Below are 6,000 nucleotides of genomic sequence, written 5' to 3'. Positions count from 1 at the left end.
CTACATAGAAATGGAAGGTTTACAATAAGGAATGTACAAATTTTACTTTGTCGTAAAACTCGACCGATCCTAATTATCAATTTCTAGATGTAAGTCAAGATATGAGGCATTCTTTTGTATCTGTTGTGTCATTTATTTCAAGTGGGATATATGTGTCCAGGTAAAAGGTAAAACATGCTACACAGAGGAACAAGTGATTAGTATGCTGGAGTTTTTTATTGACAACATATTTGTTGCATTTGGAGGTAGTCTTTTTCAACAAATTGTCGGCATTCCTATGGGAACGAACTATGCGCCTCTCCTCGCCGACCTCTCCTTATTTTCATATTGGTCGGAGTTCATTCAGATACTTGTCAGAACTAGAAATTAAAGAAACGACAGACACGGCTTCATTTTTAGACTGATACCTCGAATTTGACATAAGCGATCATCTCAGTACCAGAACCTGTGACAAACGAGACGATTTCAATTTTGAATTTATCAATTTCTCCCACCTTAGTAGCAATATACCAACTTCACCTGCATATGGGATATACATTTCACAACTCATTCGGTATTCAAGAGCTTGCAGATACTACTCAGACTTTATAAACGTCACCAGTGTCTGAGCAGAAAGTTGATGAACCAGGGTTATGTCAAAAATCGTCTCGTCCTTTTTCTAAAAATGTTCGTCGGAAGATACCAAGACCTTGTAGATAAATATTCCGTATCAACTTCACAAATAATACATGATGGTCTTTATGTATAGAATCTAGGAACTGACGTTGTTTATCATCTTATAATATCCTTTTGGCGTGGCTCGGTACTTATACATCCCGTTGTGTTATTGTGCTATGGTAATTTTTTTTTTTTTATTGTCTTTCTTTTTTGCGTATGTGTTTTGTCTATATGCCATTTTGTTGGTTTTTTTTCTGTGTTGACATATTTGTTTTTTTTTTATAGTGATTAAGATTATAACACAATGTTGACTGCTGTACCCCTATTTTTGACATTTTTACCTATTATGTCTGTTTGTTTTTTTCACATATTGTTGTCAATATAATGGAATTTTATGCTACTGCCATACAAGTGAGAGGTTTGGCTAAATTTAAAACCAGGTTTTATCCACCATTTTTTGTATAAGGAATTGCCTGGTACCAAGTTAGGAATATGACAGTTGTTTTTCATTCGTTTGATGTGTTAGAACTTTTGATTTTGCCAATTGTTATGGGACTTTCAGTTTTGAATTTTCCTTGGAGTTCGGTATTTTTGTTGTTTTACTTTTTTCAATATAGTCACCAAACTTTGACTTTTTTAGTGAGAGGACGTCATCTTTATGTTATTTTGATATGTTACAGTTCTAATATTTCTTAGATAAATTGCAGTATTAAGCTTGACGGTTTTGATAAAAGAAATGTAGGGTAGACAGAATGAATGAACACACCACATCTGGGCTATTTAAACGAACAATACCACCTGATTTGCAGATTCAATTAGAAGACTTACAGAAGAAGGTACCAAGAACTTCAGGTATCATTTTATGGTATATCGCATATGGTTAATTTTATTATTATTTGTTTATCAGTTCATATATACAGTACTGTTTGCAGATTAATTATAAGGTCAGTTTCCATTTTTTAAATTGTTATTTAAATTCACTGAATTGAAAATACGTGGGGTACTATTCTCATTTTGAAAAGTGCTTGCTTTAGGAAAATTTCATTAAGTTAGATAAACAATAAACAACCGGCTAGTTGAAAAGTGCATGAAAAAGATAGTCATAAAAACATAGCACCCAAAAAGCATATATTTGATATACTGTCGTCAACAAGTAGTAAGTATTGTTGCATATTGTTAATTATTTTCGATGTAAAAATTTGTGAAATTATATAGATACCAAAGATATACATTAAATATTTAAGGTGGTACATAACACTACAGGGAGGTAACACTGTAAAAATCAGCTGAACGTTTTAATCACATTCTTTTGTTAAGGAAATATTAAGCTTCTCAATGATAAAATTTAGTGATTATCAAACTGCTATATATCCAATGAAATCTTTCCGATAAAGTATGTGGTTCAAGTTTTTTGAATTTTTTTTATTTTTTTCAAAGGGTCAAAGAAAATAATTGTCAAAATTTTATGAAAATTTAACAAGCCAAATTAATTTAAGTCAAGGTGTTTGGTACCTCCTTAAGTCCCCAAAGGACGAAGACACAATGAATATGTACGACGATAACCACTCACGGTAACAAGAACATCAATGATATACACTTCAACCCTTTTATATATTGAAACATCTACTTTTTTTTATCTACATCAGTAGAATAAAAAAAAAAGTGCATAGAGAGTTAAATTCAATAAAAAAAATATCAAATTGACTTCAATGCAAACCTATGACCTGAATTACATTTATGCATGTTTTATCTTTAGATATCAGTAACTTCAATATATCATTCTTTAAAGTACAAATGTAGTCCCATCTTTTTCAACTGTCAAATTATATGGCCATGCGGAATTTCTGAGCTATTTATATGGCCTTGTTTACGAACACTGTAGATTCGCACTTAATTCCTAAACTATCCGCCATCACTTTTCAACACTGTATAAAAAAATAAGTGTATCATCATTTATTTCAATTAAACCCTTGTTTCCAAATTATCAAAAAATATATATTACAAACATTATCTACATTAAGTGGAGCACAGGACTTCAGTGTCATCCAGAAAGCTCTTCTCCAAATGGAAAATCACAACACAAGTAAATCTAATTAATCAGGTCAAATTATATCTCATTTTAGAGAGATACGGACAAACAAAGACCAAATTTAATAATTTCACAATTTTCAATTAAAAATCATTATTAATATGTTAAGAGTCAAATACGTTTGGTAAGCTATAAATGTCTATTTATAAATCTAAATATATCGAAGAAGAAAAAAGAAATAAAAAATCTAATCATATTAAAAATTGCTCAGATTCTGTGAAAAGCATAACAGTTGAAAGATGATAACGGATGAACAATACTTCTTGTGGATTGCACGCTTAGATTATGTTTGTTGTTCATCAGGAATGCTTCTGGCTATTTCATACCAATAAATATCACTTAATTCAATGGTACAACAATAGATCTGTCTAATTGAAGGTTCACCAGGTGATTTAGATGACAGAAAGAAAAGATGGTTAGTTGTGGGGATCTGTCTTCATACAATTATATCTCCAGTGCTGAGGTCATATGTAGTACCTGTTGTTACGAAGCTTTGTTATTCGCTGACTCGATTAGATAAAATTCATAAGCAAACGTACGGAAGTCATCTCAAGAGATATCCTCCGTCCAACACAGAACTCAACTATGAAGCAATAAATAGCAACAAAACTAAATATGGGAGGAAAAGAGCCCTATATGATTACCGAGTCAAGAGTCCCGTGGATTTGTCCCGATTGTTCCTTCAGACACACATGGCACACTTCACAGCATTTGATGACTCATGTGACTCATCTGCTTTGCTTGGAATCATTGTAAATATTGGTACATTTCCATCAGATGTACAGTGTGATGCTAACCAGGTAAATAAAAGATACTAAAAGGACATGTCGTCATTCAAAAAAATGTATTCAAGGCTCCGTGCTTTCTTTGACCCCCTGTGACGATTATTGCAGAATGCGAGACATTAAAAAGTTATGGAGCAGAGACTATGGTAAAAATATTTCGTATGAAGCTTTGTACATGTATTTTTGAAGATCTCATATGCAGATACATCATGATTTGAAGTTTCTGTCTGACATATGTCTGTTGTCCTTGGCCTCATCTATTTCGTTTTTTGTATAATGTTGTCTGTCTTTTATCGCTTTTCTTTTTTTGGCTATGGCATTATCAGGTTTTAAAGTTAAAATGTCCCTTTGGTATTTTTTAGCCTTTCCTTTACAACGATTAGTGACTGCTTATACTGTTTTTATTTTTTGTATAATGTGAGTTATTATGAGTATAAGGAATACTTTAGTTGATATACAGAATCATTGCTAGGTAAACAGGTCTGCCAGATAAAGTTCACTTGACCTGGATTTAATTCCATCGTTAATTGATCAACATTACTTTTTCGGGATTAGTTTCGTTTCTCGGATACATCAAGAAATAAGTCGGCGAAATTTTAAGTATAGAATAATAGCAGTGTTTCCATCTGACAGGGTGTACATAATAAAAAAAACCCAAAGGATATGGGGTATTCATACGTGACACAAAATCAGTACATGCACAGCAAAAAACACACAAAAAGCAAAGGAACAGCGGTTTTATTGCTGTTTAAGTTTAAGACAGCCATGACCGTATGCAGCACAATTTTTCGAGATTTCGTATTTGAAGCTCTCTAAATTCGTTTTTGATTTGACCCACCGAAAGTTTCAATTCGAACGCTACTGATGAGTCTTAGGTAGACAAAGCGAGCGTCTGGGGAACAAACTTTTTAGCCTGATATCTTTAACGACTTTTCCCCCTGATCTCATGTTCTTATGGCGACTAGATATATGTAGTGTATAGAATGAGTATGAAATACAAATGTCCATGTCCTTGTGACTGTTTTAGTTTGCCACTTACCTATGTTTTTGTAATTCATTAGACCTTAACCTTATTTTCTTGTTTCCTTGATCAATGTTTGAAAAGCTCTTTTTTTTCTCAGTTAGATAATTATTAGGTCAACGATATTATGTGTATATAGAAGAAAGGAACCAATGTCTGTCCTTCAGGATTCGTCTAGTCTTGACGTTATTTTCCATTGACAATTGTTTTTTTTTAATACATGATGTAAGACCTTGATGCAATCAAAAGATTTTAAATCTAAAATTCATATTCAGAATTCCATGTGAGACATTACGGCACAGATCTTTGACCCCGCATGTATTTGTTTTGGGATAGAAGTAGTAGTCTGTCTATTTCTCCTGATCGATTATTCAGTTCTCGTCCGATTTATGTGTGTTGATGTATATTATTTATAGATATCTAACGGAAGGTTTTATTATCATTTTTTCAGATACGGTCAAACATACGAAATTCCTGGGCACACTGTGACTTCAGTGAATGGAGTTCTACAAAATATGCCAATTCATTCCAGTTGATGGGACAGCTCCTGAAACACCTTCGTCTTAATAATAGAGAAGAAAATAAAATCTTAGGCGAACTAAATAAATGGGCAACAAACGGTAAGTGTATTGTAACACAATATACATGATGAACATAGAAATACATTTGTTAAATTCCTAAATTTTTACCGGTATTTTCATCGTTGCATGGACTATGTTGACATTGACATTTACCACACATATGCTGTTATGTATAACTATTATATGCACCTCAATGCTATCTAAACAGGAAAAATGAAACACTCAAAAATATTGTCAGCAGAATTCAAAAGTTTCAAAAAATTTCATTCTTCTGTTCCACTAACCCAACCAAGATTGATAATATATTTCAGTAATCTTAAAAATGAAATCGTTTAAGGATCGGATAGAAAACTTTTAGGAATTTATATTGATAACGGTTTCCGATCACAGAGAAACATCATCATCATCAAACCAACCTAATTAACCCCCATATTGATGGGTATATAGTTGCGATATTAAGTTATCAAACTTTAGAGAGCTGTGCTGGTTTTTTTTTTTTTTTTTTTTGGTTTGCTGGAGTATTTTGATTTCTAAAGTAGTTAAAATTTCATCAAACGGACAATCGACATGTCTATATATAATTTCTGTAATGACGAGGTATGTTTATAGCCAAAAAGTAGTCACTTACAGTGCAACAATAGTTCTTCATACTTGTCAATCATTAAAGATAATGTTGATGTATTGATGAATGAACAGTAGGATACTGTCTTGGACACCTAAGTACAGAAAGGTAAGTCATGTGTCAATTGTGATGTTTCGATAATGCCATAAACCTGTGGGATTTTGGCCAAATTAGATATAAGCTAAAGTCTTAACAAAATGAAATTTACAGATTAGAATATATTTTTAGATATCTTGTTTTTATAG

The sequence above is a fragment of the Mytilus californianus genome, unplaced genomic scaffold, assembly GCF_021869535.1.
Source record: "Mytilus californianus isolate M0D057914Y unplaced genomic scaffold, xbMytCali1.0.p SCAF_10, whole genome shotgun sequence".
In the NCBI taxonomy this organism is placed as follows: Eukaryota; Metazoa; Mollusca; class Bivalvia; order Mytilida; family Mytilidae; genus Mytilus; species Mytilus californianus.
This window is presented reverse-complemented; position numbering follows the sequence as displayed.